The sequence below is a fragment of the Scyliorhinus torazame genome, chromosome 9, assembly GCF_047496885.1.
Source record: "Scyliorhinus torazame isolate Kashiwa2021f chromosome 9, sScyTor2.1, whole genome shotgun sequence".
NCBI classification, from domain to species: domain Eukaryota; kingdom Metazoa; phylum Chordata; class Chondrichthyes; order Carcharhiniformes; family Scyliorhinidae; genus Scyliorhinus; species Scyliorhinus torazame.
In genome coordinates this window covers 135666639-135690779 of record NC_092715.1, presented here as the reverse complement: position 1 = coordinate 135690779, position 24141 = coordinate 135666639, and positions in this window count along the sequence as shown.

Genomic DNA, 24141 nt, shown 5'->3' with positions numbered 1-24141 from the left:
TAACCGTGCAGTTTATACCTGAATTTAACAGCCTAACGTTTGCTGGTGTGTTTATTGGGCAAATACTGGTTAGGAATGGCAATGTTTCATTGATTTCAATTCTGGGCCTATTGGTGAGGTTCTGTTCATGCAGCCTGTGGAAATGGAGGGTAACTCACGCAGCAATTTCTAGATTTCTGGGTTGAAATGCACATAAGACCATAGTAGCAGAATTAGGCCGCTCAGCCCATCAAGTTTGCTCCGCCATTCAATCATGGCTGATAATTTTCACAACCCCATTCTCTTTCCTTCTCCCCATAACCCTTGATCCCCTTATTAATCAAGAACCTATCTATCTCTTTCTTAAAGACACTCAGTGGCAGAGTTCCACAGATTCACCAACCTCTGGCTGAAGAAATTCCTCCTCATCTCTGTTTTCAAGGATCGTCCCTTTAGTCTGAGGCTATGCCCGCTGATTCTAGTTTTTCCTACTAGTGGAACCATCCTCTCCACATCTACTCTATCCAGACCTTGCTGTATCCTGTAAGTTTCAATGAGATCTCCCCTCATCCTTCTAAACTCCACCGAGTACAGACCCACAGTCCTCAACCGTTCCTCATATGACAAGCTCTTCATTCCAGGGATCATTCTTTTGAACCTTCTCTGGACCCTTTCCAAGGCTATCACATCCTTCCTTTGTTACTTCTTTATACCCTTAGATACTTCTTTGCCCACTCTCCTAGCCTGTCCATGTCGTTCTGCAGCCCCCTGCTTCCTCAATACTACCTGTCCCTCTGCATATCTTTGTATCATCTGCAAACTTAGCAACAGTGCCCTCAGCTCCTTCTTCCAGATCGTTAATGTTAAAAGTTGTGGTCCCAGTACCGACCCCTGACGCACACCACTAGTCACCGGCTGTCATCTTGAAAAAGACCGCTTTATCCACTCTGTCTTCTGCCAGTCAGCCAATCCTCTATCCATGCCAGCATCCTACCCATAACATCATGGGTTCTCAACTTATTTAACAGCCTCCTATACGGCACCTTGTCAAAGGCCTTCTGGAAATCTAAATAGATCACGTCCACAGGTTCTCCTTTGTCTAATTCCTTTGTGTTCTTATTCCTTTCCTCACATCCTATCTCGTGTCAATATCAAATGCTGCCAATCAGATGATGGCTCCAGAAATATTTTCAATTATGCAGATATGATTCATTAGAGGTACAGATCTCTGCTGGAAATACTCTGTAATATTAACTGTAGCGCACAAAGACTCCGTGAGACGAATAGAGTGAAGTCGATGAGGCTTTATTAAGCGTGTCTGTTCCCCAGCAGCCCGATAGTAAACTGGCCTGCGGGGGAAGGCACCGGCTTCTTATACTTCGCCTTCAGGGCGGAGCTTGAGGTCAACGGCCAACCAGGACCCGGGATCTGTCAGCCAATGACATTAGGGCTTCCAGTCCCACATGACCCCCAATACATACTACCACATTCACCCCTTGTCAAAAATGAACCCGGCGGGGTGATGCTTCGTATGGTGGTAAGGGTTTACAGGGCTGGTACTGGGAGGATAGAACAGTTACATGGTAGTACAGTATTGGACAGTATCGTCCTGTTACAACTATTTACAGAGGGTATAGGAAAAACAAAATGTTCATTGGACAGTCCATCTTTGTTTTACATCGACGCCACGAGTCGGTCGGGCGGTCTGGTCGTCCGTGTCGATCGCCTCGGCCCCGGCGGTGGTGGTGGTGCTTGTACCAGTGTTGTCGCCTCCGGGAGCCGCACGGTTTCAGCTGTCGGTGCAAAGAGGAGGGGGACTGATCCTCCTGGGAAGGGGGCGGTCGCGGGGTGCGGCGGTGGCAGGAAGGGGGGCGGTTGGGTTGATGGTGTCAGGGGGGGGTGTGCGTGGTGCCGGCGGGCGCCAGATCCCGCAGGGAGACCGTGTTCTGTCGGCCGTCGGGGTACTCCACGTAGGCGTACTGGGGGTTTGCGTGGAGGAGGTGAACCCTTTCGCCGAACGGGTCCGCCTTATGTGCCCGCACGTGCTTTCGGAGCAGGATGGGTCCTGGGGCCGCCAGCCAGGTCGGCAGCGACGTTCCAGAGGAGGACCTCCTAGGGAAGACAAGGAGACGCTCGTGGGGCGTTTGATTAGTGCTTGTACATAATAACGACCGGATGGAATGGAGAGCGTCCGGGAGGACCTCCTGCCACCGTGAAACTGGGAGATCCCTGGACCGTAGGGCCAGTAGGACGGCCTTCCAGACCGTGCCGTTCTCCCTTTCTACTTGCCCGTTCCCCCGGGGGTTGTAGCTGGTCGTCCTGCTTGAGGCTATGCCCTTGCTGAGCAGGAACTGGTGCAGCTCGTCACTCATGAAAGAGGACCCCCTGTCGCTGTGGACGTATGCGGGGTAACCGAACAGCGTGAAGATGCTGTTCAGGGCTTTAATGACTGTGGCCGCGGTCATGTCGGAGCAGGGAATGGCAAAAGGGAAGCGGGAGTATTCGTCCACTACATTAAGGAAATACGCGTTGCGGTCGGTGGAGGGGAGGGGCCCTTTGAAATCGAGACTGAGGCGTTCAAAGGGGCGGGAAGCCTTAATCAGGTGCGCTCCATCTGGCCTGAAAAAATGCGGTTTGCATTCTGCGCAGATGTGGCAGTCCCTTGTGACTGTACGGACCTCCTCTAAAGAGTATGGGAGATTGCGGGACTTGATGAAGTGGTAAAACCGAGTGACCCCCGGGTGGCAGAGGTCCTCGTGGAGGGTTTGGAGGCGGTCAATTTGTGCGTTGGCACATGTGCCGCGGGATAGGGCATCGGACGGCTCGTTCAGCTTTCCGGGCCGGTACAAGATCTCATAGTTGAAGGTGGAGAGCTTGATCCTCCACCTTAAGATCTTGTCATTTTTAATCTTGCCCCGCTGTGCATTATCGAACATGAAGGCTACCGACCGTTTGTCAGTGAGGAGAGTGAATCTCCTGCCGGCCAGGTAATGCCTCCAATGTCGCACAGCTTCCACTATGGCTTGGGCTTCCTTTTCCACTGAGGAGTGGCGGATTTCTGAGGGGTGGAGGGTTCGGGAGAAGAAGGCCACGGGTCTGCCCGCTTGGTTAAGGGTAGCCGCTAGAGCTACGTCGGAGGCGTCGCTCTCGACCTGGAAGGGGAGGGACTCGTCAATGGCGTGCATCGTGGCCTTTGCGATGTCCGCTTTGATGCGGCTGAAGGCCTGGCAAGCCTCTGTCGACAGAGGGAAGGTCGTGGTCTGTATTAGGGGGCGGGCCTTGTCTGCGTACTGGGGGACCCACTGGGCGTAGTACGAAAAGAACCCCAGGCAGCGTTTCAGGGCTTTTGGGCAGTGCGGGAGGGGAAATTCCATGAGTGCGCGCATACGTTCGGGGTCGGGGCCTATTATCCCATTGCGCACTATGTAGCCCAGAATGGCTAGCCGATCGGTGCTAAAAACGCACTTGTCCTCGTTGTACGTGAGGTTCAAGGCTTTGGCGGTCTGGAGGAATTTTTGGAGGTTGGCGTCGTGGTCCTGCTGATCGTGGCCGCAGATGGTTACATTGTCGAGGTACGGGAACGTGGCCCGTAACCCATGTTGATCAACCATTCGGTCCATCTCCCGTTGGAAGACCGAGACCCCGTTTGTGACGCCAAAAGGGACCCGTAGGAAATGGTATAATCGCCCGTCTGCCTCGAAGGCTGTGTACTTGCGGTCACTTGGGCGGATGGGGAGCTGATGGTAGGCGGACTTGAGGTCCACGGTGGAGAAGACTTTATACTGGGCAATCCGATTGACCATGTCGGATATGCGGGGGAGAGGGTACGCGTCTAGTTGTGTGTACCTGTTGATGGTCTGGCTATAGTCAATGACCATCCTTTGTTTCTCCCCTGTCTTCACTACTACCACCTGCGCTCTCCAGGGACTATTGCTGGCCTGGATTATGCCCTCCTTTAGTAGCCGCTGGACTTCGGACCGAATGAAGGTCCGGTCCTGGGCGCTGTACCGTCTGCTCCTAGTGGCCACGGGTTTGCAATCCGGGGTGAGGTTCGCAAACAAGGACGGGGGTTGCACCTTGAGGGTGGCGAGGCCGCAGATAGTGAGTGGGGGTATGGGGCCGCCGAATTTAAACGTAAGGCTCTGTAGGTTACATTGGAAATCTAAGCCCAGCAAGGTGGGGGCACAGAGTTGGGGAAGGACGTTAAGTTTGTAGTTTTTGAATTCCCTCCCCTGTACCGTTAGGGTAACTATGCAGAATCCCTGGATCTGTACGGAGTGGGATCCTGCAGCTAGGCAAATCTTTTGTGCGCTGGGGTAGGTAGTTAAGGAACAGCGTCTTACCGTGTCGGGATGTATAAAACTTTCCGTGCTCCCGGAGTCGACTAGGCATGGCGCCTCGTGGCCGTTAATTAGGACCGTTGTCGTCGTCGTCTGGAGAGTCCGGGGCCGAGCCTGATCGAGCGTAACCAAAGCGAGCCGTGGTTGTAGTAGTGGGGTGGGGTCCGTTGTTGCCGTCCAAGATGGCGTCGGGGATGGACAAAATGGCCGCCCCCATACATCGCACGTGGCTGAGGGGTCACAAGATGGCGTCGGGGGTGGACAAAATGGCCGCCCCCATGCGTCGTACAGGTCGGGGGCGGTCCAAGATGGCGGCGCCCCTCCTCCCCTCGTGATGGTCGGGACCCAAAATGGCGGCGTCTGCGGGTCGCACAACGGCGCCCCTCCTCCCCTCATGGTGGTCGGGACCCAAAATGGCGGCGTCTGCGGGTCGCACATGGTGTGCTGGGGGGTCTGGGGAGCGCTAGGACCGCGCGGAGTTCCTTCACTGCGAGCGCTAGGACCGCGCGGAGTTCCTTCACTGCGAGCGCCAGGGCCGCGGGCGCTAGGACCGCGCGGAGCTCCCTCGCCGGGGACAGCGGTGGTCAGGGCCCAAGTCGGCGGCGCCGGCGGGTCAGGCGTGGGGCCGCGAGCGCGAGGAGCTCCCTCACCGGGGACAGCGGTGGTCGGGGTCCAGGTAGGTGGGGCGCGGGACGGGGGTGAGGGTGGCGTTCGGGACGCGAAAAACCCCTTCCTCTTCGTGGAGAGTGTTGGCCGGCACCCAAATCAGGAGCGCCGGCGGCGGGTCGTACATGGACTGCGGGGAGGGGGGTTGGGGGGCGTAGGCGGCGTGCAGGGCTCCCAGTTCTCCCGGGGCCGTGGTGGTCGGGACCCAGAGCGGCTGCGCCTGCGGGTCGCACATGGCGTGCTGGGGGGGTTGGGAGGCATAGACTGCTTGTAGGGCTCCCTATGGCCCCGGGGCGGCGGCGACCTCGCGGGATCGGCACACCACCGCATAGTGGTCCTTTTCCCCGCAGCTTTTGCAGATGGCTGCGCGGGCCGGACAGCGTTGTCGGGGGTGCTTCGCCTGGCCGCAGAAATAACAGCGGGCGCCCCCGGTGCGATTCGGCGTTTGGACTGCGCAAGCCTGTGGGGTGTCCGGAGGGGGGTAGGGGGTTTGCCGCGACAGGTACGTACGGGGCCCAATGGCCTGCCGCGCGGTCGGGGCCGTAGGCGCGGGTATTACGCGCGGCGACGTCTAGGGAGGCTGCTAGGGCCCGTGCCTCTGAGAGTCCTAGCGACTCTTTTTCTAGAAGTCTTTGGCGGATTTGGGAGGATTGCATACCTGCCACAAAAGCGTCGCGCATTAACATGTCCGTATGTTCGTTTGCATTCACCGACGGGCAGCTGCAGGCTCGTCCCAAAATCAGCAGCGCGGCGTAGAACTCGTCCATCGATTCTCCGGGAGCTTGCCGTCTTGTCGCGAGCTGGTAGCGAGCGTAGATTTGGTTAACTGGGCGAACGTAGAGATTTCTCAGTGCTGTGAACTCCGTCTGGAAATCGTCGGTGTCTTCAATGAGGGTGAAAATCTCCGTGCTCACCCTCGAGTGCAGGACCTGCAGTTTTTGTTCGTCTGAGACTCGGCCTGTGGTCGATCTGATGTAGGCCTCGAAGCAAGTCTGCCAGTGTTTGAAGGCTGCTGCCGCATTCACTGCATGGGGGCTGATCCTCAGGCATTCTGGAATGATCCTGAGCTCCATAGTCCTTTTTAGGCACGCTTAATAAATTGTAGCGCACAAAGACTCCGTGAGACGAATAGAGTGAAGTCGATGAGGCTTTATTAAGCGTGTCTGTTCCCCAGCAGCCCGATAGTAAACTGGCCTGCGGGGGAAGGCACCGGCTTCTTATACTTCGCCTTCAGGACGGAGCTTGAGGTCAACGGCCAACCAGGACCCGGGATCTGTCAGCCAATGACATTAGGGCTTCCAGTCCCACATGACCCCCAATACATACTACCACATTAACAAAGATATTTTTGGCAAAAATGAAATTAATACAATTTAAAGAAGGTGTTATTCAAAGTTTATTATTTACGTTGTTTAAACATTTTTATTGGTTATTAACCTTTGAGGATTGGATTATAATTACTCAAAAATAGAAATTCTGGCTTCTTTCTTCCCAGTTCCCACCAATCCGCTGCCTCTCAGTCTTCCTTCATCTGTTTCTCTTTGGCTACAAAAGGATTGTTCACTCTTTTTAGTTTATATCTCCTCCTGGCTGAACATTGTCTTTTAAAAAAAGATATACTTGCAGTTTTACCAATTTAAAAAATATTTGGGGTATTTCTAATTTTCAAGATATTCCCTTCCCTTTTTTCATCCGTTTTTCATCCATTTAATGTGTGTTGATTTCTCTGTAGAATGTGTTGGCACAAGCTCATCCTGATAACTCCATGATTTACACAAGAATCTGTACTCCTGGGCTGAGAAACTTGAGCACTGCAGCTAAATACATCCCAGTACTGACAGCTGGTAGTTTGACTCAACCAGATGTCCTCAGTGATCCTACTTTATTTTAAATAACATATCTTATGCAATTTATGTAAATTGAAATAAAATGCGCAAAATCTTTCTTCGTCAACTTTAAAATAAAATATTGAATGTGTTGCTCCACATAACACCAATAATTTTCCGGCACGATCGTATTACATGGACTGTTCAGTTTTTGTAATCCTGACAGGATTATCATAGAATTTACAGTGCAGAAGGAGGGGCCATTCGGCCCATCGAGTCTGCACCGGCTCTTGGAAAGAGCACCCTACCCAAGGTCAACACCTCCACCCTATCCCCGTAACCCAGTAACCCCACCCAACACTAAGGGCAATTTTGGACACTAAGGGCAATTTATCATGGCCAATCCAACTAACCTGCACATCTTTGGACTGTGGGAGGAAACCGGAGCACCCGGAGGAAACCCACGTACACACGGGGAGGATGTGCAGACTCCGCGCAGACAGTGACCCAAGCCGGAATCTAACCTGGGACCTTGAAGCTGTGAAGCAATTGTGCTATCCACAATGCTACCGTGCTGCCCTATAATAATAACCTTTCATTGTCACAAGTGTGAAGTTACTGTGAAAAGCCCATAGTCGCCACATTTGGGTAAGCTGGTATGGGAATTGAACCCACGCTGCTGGCCTTGTTCTGCATCACAAACCAGCTGTCTAAACCATTGAGCTAAATTGCCCCTTAAAGGTTCGGGGAGAATGATGTGATTGGTTGCTTTCTGAACTTTGAAGCCTCTTACTCCAAGAATTTTTTTTTTCTTTTAAAAAATAAATTTAGAGTACCCAATTCATTTTTTCCAATTAAGGGGCAATTTAGCATGGCCAATCCACCTAGCCTGCACATCTTTGGGTTGTGTGGGCGAAACCCACGCAAGCACGGGAGAATGTGCAAACTCGACACGGACAGTGACCCAGAGCCGGGATTGAACCTGGGATCTCGGCGTCTTGAGGCAGCAGGGCTAAGCCACAACGCCACCGTGCTATCCTCTATACCTGTAAAATTTGCTATTTTAAATAAAAACTGCATTTGGAGATTAAGACTAAACAGAGCTGAAATATTAAAAACAAAAACCACCATAGGGAATTGCAGTCTTTCAGTCCTGATCCTTTTATTTTACCTAGGATTTGGGCATATAGATAGGAAATTTCATTTATATGTTTATTTATGATTTTTTTATCCAATTAAATAGTTTCATGGTACGATAACTGTATATGGAATGAAGAATTGCCTTTGGATTTCCCTGAGTTGCCATATCTGAACTGTTTTCTTTAGAAATATTTTTACAGATGTTTGCTTACCAGATATGAAGACTCTGCAAGCAGAAATGGCTCTGAATCTTGGCATTCAGGGTAAAAATAAAATGAAGGGACTGTTTATTATTCTGAAGACTGTTTTACAAGGATGGAATTTATTGGGTTGGTGATATTTTATTGGCAAATATATTGAGTGCGGCAAATCTGCTTTTGTGCTGGTTTCTTTTCAGTTTTCACACTGAAAGGTAATTTTGCTTCTCAGTGAATTCAAAAGAATTCTTGCGCCCAAATTTGTGTTTGCATTATAATCTCACCCACTGGCCGCATTTCTCCGGCCTCGTTGCACTCTCGCTCAAGCGTAACGAGGCCGGTGAATAGTGGGAGAGGCTAAAAACGAGATGCAACTGGCAAGGGAGCATACACCTTCCAACCCACCAGGCGACACTCAGCCCGTCCTCGCCCTCTCCCCCATCAAACGCCCCCAATCCTGCCTTCAGAACCCCGCTCCCCAACACTGAACCACGCGTGTTTCTAACATTGCTCTCCCTGTGCCTCCTCAGAAAAAGCTTTCCTCAAATCTGCCTGAGAGGGCCTAGACTGGCAGAGGGGTGCCGGACTTGAGAATCCTCACCTCCTTTGAGAAGCAGGCCTTGGAGGTGACTGGTGTGGCCGAGGACAGGGCCGTCACCAACGCGGAGGCTGGCGAATGCTGCAGAATTGAGGAACCACTGGGATCCACCTGGAGGACCTGTCCAACATGAGTAGTGATTGCCTTACTGACTGACCCATCCCTCTCACTGACCACATGTTCATTCTCCACGGGTCCTCCAGCCGACAGCGCCGGCCCATCCCTGGTGGCCCTCTCCTGACTCCAAGGAGAACACCTTGGAGGAGAGCTCCGAGGATGCCACCATAATAGTCGTGGCAGAACTGTCATCCCCACCCTCCACCAGCGCAGATACACACATGCCGGTGGGACACGTTAGTTGTCAGGGTCCTGGGGCACAATCTGGTGAGCACCACACTGTTGCTGATATACTTCAAGTGGAGGCAGGAACCCCCAGGCGAGTCAGCAGTCGGAGGTCAGCCTGATGCTGAGCCTCTGGAAGTGGGTTACCCGGCGCTGAGGGAGACAGGAGCGGCCGGGACATTCAGAGGAAGATGTCAGCGCCACTCCGGCAGATTCATAGCCGCTTGGAGGAGTCGCAGAGGCTACTGGCACAGGAGTTGGCGCCGGCAATGAGTGGCACCAAAGCCAACACTGCTAGGGTAGAGACTGTAGTGGAGAGCCTGGTGCACGACATCGGCACCATGAGAGAAGGTGTCCAAGGCATCGCACAGTCAGTGACGGCCATGGCTGAGGGTCTCGGCAGAATGTCTGCCTCACTAGGGGATGTCACCCAGTACCAGGCTACTTGATGAGGTTCTGCGCGACATGTTCCGGTCTCAGATGGGCATGGCTGAGGCACTGCAGAGCATGGCCTAGTCACTGAGGAGCATCGGCGAGGGCGTCGACATGATGGTGTGGAGCATAGAGAGCGGCCAGGGCTGGCAGAGCCAGATTACGTAGGGGCAGCCAGGGCTTGAACCACTGCCCCTCCATCCCAAGGTGAATCCCAGGGTCTTATGGGCACCGATCGGGAACAGGCTGGGTGCCAACCCGGACCCATCCCATAGAGTGGCGATGGTGGCCACTATGCCCCCCCCCGAGTTCTTTCCCTCTGATGAGGCCACATCTCGCAGGCAGCGCACGGGACAGGGCGGCACGGCTGTGCATGTGTCGCCAAGTGAGCTGGAGCCCACTGGCACCAGAGCCCTCAGAAGATGCCCGCCAGGGGCATTGTGGGCCACAGGACGAGCTGGCTGCCTCCACCTCAGATGTGCATCCTGGGGTAACACCAAGAGGTAGTTGTAGAGCTAGGAGGGCCAGGCACATTGAGGATCACAAAGGGCACTGGGGGAGGGGAGGGGGGTGGACGGTGGGGAGGGGGTGGGAGGCGGCAGCACTATCTGGAATGGGGTATTGTACAGCACATTAAACAGCTTTTAGCACAACCATTATGATGCTTCTGTCACTTTCTTCCGCAATGCAGGCTGACCCCCAGACCCTTTTCCCATCTCTCCAGGCAACCCCCTTCCACCCATGGTGCTCACCCGTCTCCAGCCATGGTCATGTCTCGGGAGCTATGTCCCATCCTCTGGGTGTTCGGATGTTGGCTGCTGCGTGTGTGGAGTTGTCTCCTGCAGTGTTCAGACATCAAGGTGCGATCGAATGGTAGGCAATGACTCCCACATGCTACATGGCCCACCCACCCACGGGAATCCATTTGGCATTTGTCGAGTGCTCACTTACCCACGTTGCCAATTCTCTATTAGCGATAGCCTTCAGCCGTCGTCAGCAGTCGGTGGGGGTTATGGGTGGTCGGTGGGGCAGATGGGCAGGGACAAGGTTTGCCCTGGAATGGGGTTGTGATTCGGGTTGGCCTGCAGGTGCCGCGAACGACTGCCCCCCCCCCCCCAGTTGTCCCACCAGTGCCAACCCCCCACCCTCCCATGGCAGCCCACCCCTGTGAGGGTCCCCCAACCATCGCCGAACATTGGGGTGGCAAGCCCAGCACACCCGGGCTTTTTGCCTGTGATGCACGATCAATTACACAAAGACGAGAGTTGAATGCAACCGAGGCTTTATTACACTAAGGTGTGTGGCCTCCTCCAGCAGTTGGCGAAATGGCTGCTGTATGGGGAGCACACATATTTATACTCTGCCTACTGGGCAGAGCCAGCAGGCAGGGAACTACCCCTGTACCTGTAGTACAGGGCCTTACCACAAATCACCTAATATATACATCAGTGGTGACTACCACATTCACCCCCTGTTAAAATTGAGTCCGGCGGGGGTGGTGGAGAACTATATACAAGTACATGTTTTAACTACAGAGAAAAAATGGAGTCCCGATCAAGTTACAGGTTCAGTCGGTCCAGAGCCTTGGTCTGCCGTTGGCAGCGCCGCAGTGGTGGCAGCGACTCCGGTGTCGGTTTGGTCCTCGGTGACTCCGGGAGCATGCCGAAATCCTCGTCATCCTCGGGCGTGGGCAGGGGGAGGACGGATTGTCCTGGGGTGGGGGCTGCGGTGGGGTGCGCCGGGGAAGGGGAGGGTGGCGCTGGGTCAGAGGGGTGTGTGTGTGTGGAACCAGCTGGTGCCAGGTTCCTGAGGGAGACGGTATATTGGCGGCCGTCGGGATACGCTACGTAGGCGCACTGCGGATTGGCGTGGAGTAGCTGTACCCTTTCAACCAACGGGTCCGCCTTGTGGAGTCGTATGTGCTTACGGAGGAGTACGGGTCGTGGGACTGCAAGCCAAGTGAGGAGCAACACCCCGGAGGTGGACTTCCTGGGGAAGGCAAAGAGACGTTCATGGGGTGTGTCATTAGTCGCAGTGCATAGGAGTGACCGAATGGAGTGCAGTGCCTCGGGAAGGACCTCCTGCCAGCGGGAGGCCGGGAGATTTCTGGACCGTAGGGCCAGCTTGACGGCCCTCCAGATCGTCCCATTTTCCCTCTCCACCTGCCCGTTTCCCCGGGGGTTATAGCTGGTCGTCCTGCTCGAGGCGATACCCTTGTTGAGCAGGAACTGACGCAGCTCATCGCTCATGAGTGAGGATCCCCTGTTGTTGTGGACATAGGCGGGGAAGCCGAACAGAGCGAAGATGGTGTTGAGGGCTTTGATGATGGTGGCAGATGTCATCGGGCATGGGATGGCAAAGGGGAACCTGGAGTACTCATCGACCACACTGAGGAAGTACGTGTTAGGGTCGGTGGAGGGGAGGGGCCCTTTGAAGTCCACGCTGAGGCGTTCAAAGGGGCGGGAGGCCTTCAGCAGGCGCGCACGGTCTGGCCGGTAGAAGTGCGGTTTGCACTCCGCACAGACCTGGCAGTCTCTGGTGATTGTCCTGACTTCCTCGAAGGAGTAGGGCAGATTGCGGGCCTTGATGAAGTGGTACAAACATGTGACTCCCGGGAGACAGGTTGTCACGCAGAGTCCGGAGTCTGTCCACCTGTGCGCTGGCACATGTACCTCGGGATAGGGCATCAGGGGGCTCATTGAGCTTACTGGGACGATACAGTATCTCGTAGTTGTAGGTGGAGAGCTCGATCCTCCACCTCAAGATTTTAGCATTTTTGATCTTGCTCCGCTGTGTGTTGTTAAACATGAAAGCTACCGACCGTTGGTCAGTGAGGAGAGTGAATCTCCTGCCGGCCAGGTAATGCCTCCAATGCCGCATCGCTTCAACGATGGCTTGGGCCTCTTTTTCGACGGAGGAGTGCCGAATTTCAGAGGCATGAAGGGTTCGTGAAAAGAATGCCACGTGCCTGCCTGCTTGGTTAAGGGTGGTGGCCAGAGCAACGTCTGATACATCGCTCTCGACTTGGAAGGGGAGCGTCTCGTCGACTGCGTGCATCGCGGCCTTGGCGATGTCGGCCTTAATACGGTTGAAGGCCTGGTGAGCCTCGGCCGTTAGGGGAAAAAGAGTGGATTGGTGAGTGGGCGAACCTTGTCCGCATAATTTGGGACCCACTGGGCGTAGTAAGAAAAGAACCCCAGGCAACATTTGAGGGCTTTGGGGCTGGGGGGGAGGGTGTAGCCACCTGAGTTGGCCAATCACGATTTCAAATGGCGAACGGCAAAGGCTGAAGAGAAATTCAGCCAACACAGGCAGAAACCAGCAGGTGCAGGTTTGCTGTGCATTTAACTCTGCAAAAGCCCAGACAGCATCGATACCAGCGACCATCAGCATAATAATGTAGCAGCCATCTACATACTAATGAGCAATCCCCGGGAACAATAGCAATATTTGGGGGACACAAAACTAAGCCAGACTCCCCGGCGCCAGCAGGAGCCAACACAAAAGAGGTTAACGGACACCTCAAGACCGCCCATCGATCAGGGAACCGCTCCAGTATTGGAGAAATCGAACCAAGCAATTGGAACGAAGTCCAATCACCGAGAACCAGGTACAGGGTCCGCCCCGAAAGGCGGGAAGCCCCTGGGGACTATAAAAGTTAAGCCCCAAGTTCAAATTGCTCTTCTTGACCGGGTCCCACAGCAACGTGAACCAACCTTGACCGTGACCGGTGCAGCTGCCGCCGAGAGACCGTAAGTCTTAAGTCAACGTTCGCTACGAGATAGGCGCTCCTAGCTACCAATCCGTACCAACTTAAAATCCTGCAGACTCAGAACCCGAAAGAAAGGCCATTTGTTCCCCTGACCTGGTGGGCCAGTCCGAAGTTAAGTATCGGCCTGTTAGTTGTAGAAGTAGCTTAGACGTAGAATTTGTGCATGAGTAGCGATTACTGTGTATAATAAATGTGCTTTGATTTGAATCTTACTAATCGGTGTATTGAGTTATTGATCATTACTTGGACTTGAACCTCGTGGCGATATCATAAAGATACCTGGAGACTCGAGAGCAAAGGTTATAAAACAGAGCCAATCGAACCAACCAAAAGTTAGCAACAAGGGGGAGTTCCATGAGGGGGAGCATGCGGTCAGGATCGGGCCCCAGAACTCCATTCTGGACCACATACCCGAGGATGGCCAAGCGGTTTGTGCTGAACACACGAACCGCTGTTGTTGTAAGTGAGGTTCAGGAGTTTGGCGGTGCGGAGAAATTTGGCACGGTTGGCGTCATGGTCCTGCTGATCGTGGCCGCAGATGGTGACATTGTCTAGGTACGGGAAAGTGGCCCGCAGCCCGTACCGGTCGACCATTCGGTCCATTTCCCGTTAGAAAACCGAGACCCCGTTGGTGACGCCGAAAGGAACCCTGAGAAAGTGGTAAAGGTGGCCATCTGCCTCGAAGACAGTGTATGGGCGGTCCGCCTTACGGATGGGGAGCTGGTGGTAGGCAGATTTAAGGCCCACAGTTGAGAAGATCCAGTACTGTGCAATCTGATTGACCATGTCAGATATGCGTGGGAGGGGGTACGCGTCGAGCTGCATGTATCTATTGATGGTCTGGCTGTAGTCCACGACCATTCTGTGTTTCTCCCCAGTTTTCACCACGACCACTTGGGCTCTCCAGGGGCTGTTGCTGGCCTCGATGATGCCTTCCCGAAGCAGTCGCTGTACTTCGGACTTGATGAAGGTCCTCTTCTGGGCGCTGTACCGTCTGCTCCTGGTGGCGATGGATTTGCAATCTGGGGTTAAGTTTGCAAATAGGGAAGGTGGGTTGACCTTTAGGGTCGTGAGGTCGCACAAAATAAGGGGTGGTAGGTAGGGGCCCGCCGAATTTCAATGTTAGTCTCTGGAAGTTGCACTGGAAGTCCAGGCCGAGTAGTAAGGCAGCGCAGAGGTTGGGGAGGACGTAGAGGCAGAATCCGGTAAACTCCATGCCCTGGACAGTGAGAGTGGCTATGCAGTACCCCCGGATCGCCACGGGGTGGGACCCGGAGGCCAGGGAGATTCTCTGATTGGCGGGGTGTACCGCGAGGGAGCAGCGCCTTACCATATTGGGATGAATGAAGCTCTCGGTGCTCCCGGAATCCAGCAGGCAGGAGATCTCATGCCCATTGATTTTCACATTTGTTGAGGCGGTTGCTAGGTTGTGTGGGCGAAACTGGCCAATTGTGACCGAGGCGAGGTGTGGCTGATCATCGCACGTGCCATGGGGGAGACAAGATGGCGGCACTTGATGTTCCTGGGGAGGACAAGATGGCGGCGCCCACGGCCCGCACGTGGTCCGAGGAGGGGAAGATGGCGGCGCCCACTGGCCGTGCGTGGTCCGAGGATGGGAAGATGGCGGCGCCCACTGGCCCTACGGGGGGAGTTGGAACAATAGTGGCGACTGAAAGGGTCTGGCAAACCGCTGCGAAGTGCCCCTTCTTGCCGCAGGCCTTGCAAAGGGTGCTCCGGGCCGGGCAGTGTTGTCAGGGGTGTTTTGGCTGCCCACAGAAGTAACATTTGGGGCCCCCAGGGTTGGTTGGCTGCCACCCGGCACAGGCGTGGGGTTGGCTGAGTGGGGTCCCTGATGGGGCGGACGTCTGCGGAGTCCACGATGCGTAGGAGGGGTGGGCCGCACGGCCAGGGGTATAGGCCCGGGGTGTAGGACCGTCAGCGAGAGCGCAAGCTTTTTGGTTGCCGCGAAGTCGAGCGTGGCCCCTTCTGAAAGGCGTTGGCAGATGTAATCTGACCCTATCCCCGTAACAAAAACGTCCCTCATAAGCAAGTTCGAGTATTCCGTGGCCGTGACAGCCTGACAGTCACAGTCTCTGACTAGGGGAATTAGAGCACGCCAGAAGTCTTCTACTGACTCAACAGGGAGTTGACTGCGCGTGGAGAGGATGTGTCTGGCGTAAAGCGTGTTAGTTCACTGAGCGTAGTTTTCTTTCAGTAGCGCCATGGCTTCGTCGTAGTTCGGCGCGTCCTGGATAAGCGGAAAGATGTTGGAGCTCAGCCGCGTGTAGCGGATCTGAATCTTCTGAGCTTCCGGAATTGGGTCTGGTGCAGACCTGATGTAAGTTTCGAAACAGGCTAGCCAATGTTCAAAGTCCTTTTTGGCGTTGCCTGATTGCGGATCCAGCTGCAGGCAATCCGGCTTGATCCGGAGGTCTCTGAAAACTTAAGTGTAATAAATTGATGCACGATCAATTACACAAAGATGAGAGTTGAATGCAACTGAGGCTTTATTACACTAAGATGTGTGGCCTCCTACAACAGCTGCCGAAATGGCTGCTGTATGGGGAGCACACATATTTATACTCTGCCTACTGGGCGGAGCCAGCAGGCAGGGAACTACCCCCGTACCTGTAGTACAGGGCCTTACCACAAATCACATAATATATACATCAGTGGTGACTACCACAGCCTGTGAGCAAAGATGGCTACTTGTGTCCTCGGCTCCCCACAGAAACCCTTCCAGCAGGTTCATGGTTTTCAAAAGGAGTACTATTCAGCGCCAGTGTCACCACTTGTTGGGAAGACCTGTGACTGACAGGAGGCAGTTGGAATTGGGGTGGCTCTTGTTAATTGTATGGAAATGGGGCTTAAGTGGTGATAATTGGTTTTTCGTCACGCTACGGCAAGATCCCGATTTCGCCTACGGAGGCGGGCCTGTTGCATCGCAAACTGCTTGGCGCCCGGCACGGATCTTGACTCTGGCCTCCCCCGTTATTCACTGGCCTCGTTAGGCTTGAGCGCGAGTGCAACGAGGCTGGAAGACCGCGCCTATTGTTCATGTGATCACTCATCTAAAGAGTAGATGAGAAAGACATTTATGTTGACTAGAATGACTATTGAAAATGGCCAAATTGTATGGCTGTTTATAAGCATCCAGACCAATTGAATCTAGCTGGTGCTTACTGTTTTGCTGTGCTTCATTGTGTAGTCCCATATAAAGTCACAGCCAAAGTAAATAGAGTGCTGAAAGTTTATGATTGGAATAAAATGATTTCAAGGCACTGTAAGTCATTCTGCACCAGAATTTGTTACGAAGTAATAGAAAGCCAATGACTACTGACCTCTATTTATGGGTAAATGGTGCGGAATCGTAACCAATGAACCTTTCCGGCACTGAAAATGAAATATCACGATGGGATTCTCTGGTCCCCCAGCCGTGTGTTCCTCGGCGGCACGCCATTCGCTGGCGGCAGGATTCTATCTTACCGCTGCTTGTCAATCTGATTTTCCATTGAAATTATCACAGGCCACCGGGAAACTTGCTGATGGGGGTGCCCGGCCAGCAGAAAAAGTCAATCCCGACGACCGGAGAATCCAGCACCAATGTGTGTTGTCTCGTTCCATCAGGAATTGAATTTTTCAGAGAATTCAGAAATTATATTTTAAACTTAAGCGTTTCTTATTTTTTCCAATCGCCTCTTTGTTCTCTCTCTCTTTTCACCCAATCTTGCCACGTTCCGTACTTGCAATGTCATTGAATTCGTCTCCTTCAATTAACTTTTCTTCTCAGTCTTTTCCGGTGCATATTCCCCAATCTTTAAATCTCATTGGTTAGAAAGATAATTCATTCAGGCTCCACAGACACCCTGTGTTCTGAGGTTGTGTTTTTTTAAAAAGAAAATATACAACTTTTAATTCTTCCTTTTCTGGCTGGATTTTAAAAAAGACAATAAACTGTAATCCTATTAAGACCATGGAGGCCCCGATGGGCCGAATTCCTGATGGCACGGGCCACGTGTGGTCCCAACCATGCGGGAACCCGGCATGACAGCTGCGGTTTGTGTCCAGCACCGCCATACCTGGCTGGGATCTGTGCTGCTTGCCAGGTTGACTTCTGCTAGGGCTTGGTGGGGTGGTCAGGGGTGGCCTGTGGGGTCGCAGTTGGCGGGTTGGGGTCACTCACGGCCGCCACCATGTTGTACGGCACTAATTGTGCAGGTCGTCAGCTGTGCGCATGCACGGCCCGGGACCCGGCCATTCTCCGACCGTTTTCAGCCTGATCCATGGGCACTTCATGTGGCGCTGGTGCTAGCCCCTCACCGGGAATCGGTGAGGGATTTGTGCCGATTTGCCGGTCTTAAAACACCATGGGTGGGATTCTCCGGTCGCTGACGCTGAAATCGCGTTCGGCGATCAGCCGGAGAATCCCCGTTCACAACCAAATCGGGAGTGGTGCCGCTTTCGCGATGCTCCGCCCCCTCCAAAGCGCCGTACTCAGAGTACGCCGAATCCTGTATTGACAGCCTCAGGATTGCCTGAGGCCCACCCCCCTGATGCTCTGCCCCAGACCAGCCGAGTTCCCGATGGCGTATGTCACGTGTAGCCTCATCTGTCGGGAACTCGGTGTGGCGGCTGTTGACTCAGTCCAGCGGTGCCACAGTCGGGGAAGGGCCGATCCGTGGGCAGGGAGGACAATGCCAGGGGTGGGGGGCACTGGAGGGGGGTTGTCCAGGGCAGGCGAGCCGGCCAAATGGGGGGCACTATTTCGCAGGCCGGGTCTGCGAGCAGCCGGCACCATGTTGTACGGCGCGGCCGCTGCAGGCGCTGCTTGTGGATGCGCAGCCACGGACCCAGCAATTCTCTGGGCCGTATCGACAGCTAGAGCCGGGTGCTCTACGCTGCCTTGATGCTAGCCCCCAGCCAAACAAAGGATCGGTGGCCGTTTTAAACCATTTTTTCTGTCGTAAAATGCCACTGTTCCCACACCGGCATGGGGACATAGCCTCAAAATCGGAGAATTCAGCCCCACGGGTTGGCATGCCGGAGTTAACACTTAACTGCAGAAATGGAGAATTTCACCCGCTATTACTCTCTCTTTCTCTAAAGTATTGTACCAGGATTTGCAAAATAATCATCCTGGGAAATCTACTGTCAACCAAGATCTTTTGAGAATTAAACATGGAAATATTGTCCATTCAAATACACCCAGAAAGACAAGTGAACAAAATGGCCACAACATGGAATCAGCACATGGAAACCAGCCAACGGCCACCAAGAAACACGCAGCTGGGACAACGGAGAATTCCGCCAATGATAGTTAATTTTCAGTGCCAGAGAGATTCATTGGTTACATAATCTTTCTCACATTTTTTGTTTTTTTAAATCTTCTTCATAACTGTAAAAAAACCTTTAAGCCTATCCTTTTATCCTAACATCTGTACAAGTGTATGTGTGTTGCCCCAGGGGGAATGTGTGAAGTATGAATTATGCTTGCAATTTACCTTGGCACCTTTTCATTCGGGAAACAGTGTCGATAAGCTAGTGTGTTTGTTTTAAACTCAGAAAACATACTCATTCTTTACAATTTGAAAGTGTACACAATGGGGCCCCTGCAATATTGGCAAAGCATATCCTCTCTAAATTAACAAAAAGATCCCTGTTACAGTCCGACCTGGAGTGATGGGACAGTCATTTTTACTCTGCCTCATGTGGTCTTGATAGAAATTTTGGGGCTAACATCTGGATAGAACCCACGGACGATGAGAGAATTGGAGTGGAGAAAGGACGTTTCAGAAGCAATTTTTTAAAAAAATGATAGGTTTTCTTGGGTTTGTAATGCTACGGTGCAAAAATATCCACATTCAAATTCAGTACCTTTCTAGAACAGATTGAAATTACTTTTGATAATTGAAAGGTTCTGCCCCTTGAGGAGTAAAGTGCAGCTAGTTTCATCCAAAAGCCAGGCAGCTGGATTCACCTTTCCTGACATTTAAGTGTTGACACTGGGCAAGATTCCTGGACTTCCATGACAGCAAATCTGGCACCTGGGCCGATCCAGCAACTGTTAAGTGGCTAGCACCGGTGCCATTTGGAACACAATCGATTCCAATGAGAAACGGTGCTGGCATCGCCAGGTCCGTGATTGACACTCGGGAGGCTGACAAGCTGCAGCCACATACACACACTGCACTCTCCACACACACTCATCCCAGCCAATAAGGTGGCACTGGTTGCGCTGGAGCACACCCATACTGCTGATGGGTCGGCTGGGGTCAGAGGGTACCTGGGGAGTGGCCTGGGGGGAAACCCATATGACCCTTGCCTCTAGGTTCACAATGGGCAGTCAGTGGCATGCGCAGCTGCATAGCTGCCTTGCAGGATGCCCCAGAGAATACTGGGTCAGGCCCGCTAATGATACGCCAACGGCGTTTACTATACGTGCATTCTGGAATTCATTGATGCCGCTGTTGAGGTGACGGAGAATTGCAATTTTGCGTGAAATCAGTGCCCGCCGGGATTTCGGCATCAGAACCGATTCTACAGCCAATCGCATTTCCCGATTCCGGCATCAGCCGACGGAGGATCCCGCCCAGGAAGTTTGAATTGTTAAGACCGATGCCCAGAGAATTGGATTGCGAACCTACGGAAAGTGAAAACGAAAAAAAAAACAGCTTTAGCAAAATTGTATCTATAACCGAGATGACTAGAACTAAAATTCCAAGTCAGAGAAAAGAAAAAGAATGGAAAAAGAAATGGAAGGAAAGGAAACTTTCCAAAGTAGACAGAAAGAGAGGAAGATAGGACCATGTGAATGGCATAAGGAGGTAAAGGCAGCTGAGGTAGGCCCAAGAATAAAACCCTGAAAAATCTGAAGAAAGCAAGCAGGGATCTACAGAGGAGCAAGGAACCAGGAGAGTTTCGGAAGCTCTACAGGGGGCAGTAGAACTCTCGAGGATTGCAGTGATTCGGGAGGAGTCACTTGAACATAACAAGCCCAGACACTGGCCACTAGAAGTAAAAGAGGTCAGAATAGGACCTGGAAGAGTCGAAAGAGCCAGGCAGTCAAACCTTGTCTGACAATTATAAACTTGTTCACAAACCCTCATCCCAAATAAAACCCTTCCCTCATCACCCCCAATAACTTGAAAAAGGATAGGAGGTAGGAGAGTGATAGGAAGCGGAGCACCCTTGGGAGAGAAATGACAAGGGACCCCCTCAGACCAGAATGGATGGTGCTGAGAAAAGGAAGGAGGCTCAGAAGCCAGTGTGTGTTTCAATTGCCATAAATCTGGACACCTTTGTGCTGATTGTTGGATGAAAGCCTGTAGGATTTGTTAGGGCACATAGGCCCTGTGCAGAAAAAAGAGTTAGGCAGAGAACATAGCAGACTAGGCTGTGGCTCTGACTGCACCCTGTAAGCACATCCCTTGGAGCACAGAGGAGACTAGCAAAGCTCCTGAGAGTTACAAAGATTTTGTGTCAAAAGGAAAAGTGTCCTCTTTTCCCCGAAGCAGGGCAAGTAAGTCTGTAGACATTCTGAGGGATGCTGGGGGCAGCCAATCTCTGCTGGGAAGAGGCATGAACTTTCCCCGAGAGAGATCAGTGCAGGCCAAAGTGATAGTCATGGGTGTGGTAAACCACTGTTGCACCTGTATTAGGTGATGTAAGGTAGGACCTGTACTAAAGGTTCACCGGTTGTCCCTGCCTGCTGGCTCCGCCCAGTAGGCAGAGTATAAATATGCGTGTCCTCCATTCAGCAGCCATTTCGCCAGCTGTTGTGGGAGGCCACACATCTTAGAGCAATAAAGCCTCAGTTGTATCCAACTCTAGTCTTTGTTCAATTGATCGTGCATCAATTTATTGCTCTAATATTTTCTCAAAGATGGACCTCCGTATCAAACCAGATCGCCTGCAACTGGATCCGCAAACAAGCGACGCCAAATAAGGGCCTTAATCACTGGCGAGCTTGCTTTGAGGTGTACATCAACTCAGCGACCACCGCCGTTCGTGAGGCACAGAAGATACAGATCCTGTACTCAAGGTTGAGCTCCAACGTGTTTCCGCTGATCCAGGACACCCCAAACTACGCCGACGCCATGGCGCTTCTCAAAGAAAACTACGCACAGAAAACGAACACGCTCTTCGCCACGCACGTACTCGCCACTCGCTCTCAACTCCCTGGTGAGTCCATAGAAGACATCTGGCGGGCCCTAATCCCACTCGTCCGGGCCTGTGACTGTCAGGTCGTGACGGCCACCAAACATTCCAACCTTCTTATGCAGGACGCGTTCGTAATGGGGATTGGATCGGACCTCGTACGCCAAAGACTGTTAGGAGGGGCCACGCTCGACCTAGCTGAAACAAAGAAGCTAGCGCTCTCCATGACGGTTGCCTCACGTAACATTCAGGCCTACCCCACCAGCCGCGCGGCCCACCCCTCCTAACCCTCGTGGACCGCACAGACGGCCGCCCCAGCGGGGGCCTTATCCAGCCAGTATGCCTGCGCCACACGCCAGCCCGCGCACCCCGGGGGTCCCCAATGTTACTTCTGCGGCAGCAGAAACACCCTCGCCAACGCTGCCCGGCCCGCGCTGCCCTTTGCAAGGCTTGCGGCAAAAAGGGGCGCGTCGCCGCAGTGTGCCAGGCCCGCGCAGTCACCGCTAACCCCCCCACCCCACTCGCCTACACATAATGGGCGCTGCCATCTTCATCACCCCGGACCACGCGCGGCCAGTGGGCACCGTCATCTTCACCTCCCCGGACCTCGCGCGGCCAGTGGGCGCCACTATCTTCACCTCCTGGGGTCACACGCGGCCAGTGGGCGCCACCATCTTCACCTCCCGTGGCCACACGCAGCCAGTGGGCACCGCCATCTTCTCCCCCTCAGTCCACATGCGGCCCATGGTCGCCGCCATCTTGTCCAACACCCGCAACGTGCGGCCCATGGGCGCCGCCATTTTGTCTCCCCCACAGGACATGGACAGCAACAGCATTCCAGGACCTGGGCCCCCCAGGCTCCCCATCATCCGACGTTGGCGACGACCGACCTCGCCTCAGTGACGATCGACCAGTCTCGTCCGCACAACCTGGCCACCGCATCAACCAGTGTAAAAATCAACGGCCACGTGACCTCTTGCCTGCTGGACTCCGTGAGCACCGAAAGCTTCATACACCTGGATACGGTAAGGCGCTGCTCCCTCGCAGTACACCCCGCCAACCAAAGAATTTCCCTGGCCTCCGGATCCCATTCCGTCGTGATCCGGGGGTTCTGCACGCTCACACTCACGGTCCAGGCGTAGAATTCAGCGGCTTCCACCTCTACGTCCTCCTTAACCTCTGCACTGCTCTACTACTCGGCCTGGACTTGCAGTGTAATCTCCAGAGCCTAACCCTCAAATTCGGCGGGCCCCTACCACCCCTCACTGTGTGCGGCCTCGCGACCCTAAAGGTCGATCCACCTTCCACCTTCCCTCTTCGCCAATTTAACCCCGGATTGCAAACCCGTTGCCACCAGGAGCAGACGGTACAGCACCCAGGACAGGACCTTCATCAGGTCCGAGGTCAAGCGGCTGCTTCGGGAGGGCATTATTGAGGCCAGCAACAGCCCGTGGAGAGCTCAAGTGGTAGTCGTTAAAACTGGGGAGAAACACAGAATGGCCGTGGACTACAGCCAGACCATCAATAGGTACACGCAGCTCGAAGCGTACCCCCTCCCACGCATATCTGATATGGTCAATCAGATTGCACAATACCGGGTCTTCTCAACGGTAGACCTCAAATCCGCCTACCACCAGCTCCCCATTCAGAAATCAAACCTCCATACACTGCTTTCGAGGTGGACGGTCGTCTCTATCACTTCCTCAGGGTTCCCTTCAGCATCACGAACGGGGTCTCGGTCTTCCAAATGGAGATGGACCGAATGGTCGACCGGTACGGTTTGCGGGCCACCTTCCCGTACCTAGACAACGTCACCATCTGCGGCCATGACCAGCACGACCACGATGCCAACCTTGCCAAATCTCTCCACACTGCCACTGTCCTCAACCTCACCTACAACAAGGAGAAGTGTGTGTTTAGCATGACCCGTTTAGCCATACTCGACTAAGTGGTCCAGAACGGAGTTCTGGAGCCCAATCCCGACTGCATGCGCCCCCTCATGGAGCTTCCCCTCCCCCACTGCCCCAAGGCCCTCAAATGCTGCCTGGGGTTCTTCTCGTACTATGCCCAGTGGGTCCCAAACTATGCGGACAAGGCCCGCCCACTCATTCAGTCCACCCATTTTCCCCTAACGGCCGAGGCACAGCAGGCCTTCGCCTGTATCAGAGCCAATATCGCTAAGGCCGGGATGCACGCAGTAGACAAGACACTGCCCTTTCAAATAGAGAGGGACACATCGGACGCGTCCTAGCCGCCACCCTCAATCAGGCAGGCAGACCCGTGGCATTCTTTTCCCGCACCCTTCATGCCTCAGAAATTCGGCACTCATCCGTCGAAAAAGAGGCCCAAGCTATAGTTGAAGCTGTGCGGCATTGAAGGCATTACCTGGCCGGCAGGAGATTCACTCTCCTCACTGACCAATGGTCGGTAGCCTTCAAGTTTGTTGCTCACTTTTGGTTGGTTCAACTGGCTCTGTTTTATAACCTTTGCTCTAGAGTTGTCAGGTATCTTTATGATACCGCCACGAGGTTCAAGTTCAAGTAATGATAACTCAACACACCAATTAGTAAGATTCAAATCAAAACACCAGGTCAGGGGAACAAATGGCCTTTCGTTCAGGTCCTGAGTCTGCAGGATTCAAAAGCTGGCATGGACTGGTAGCTAGGAGCGCCTATCTCGTAGCGAGCTTTGA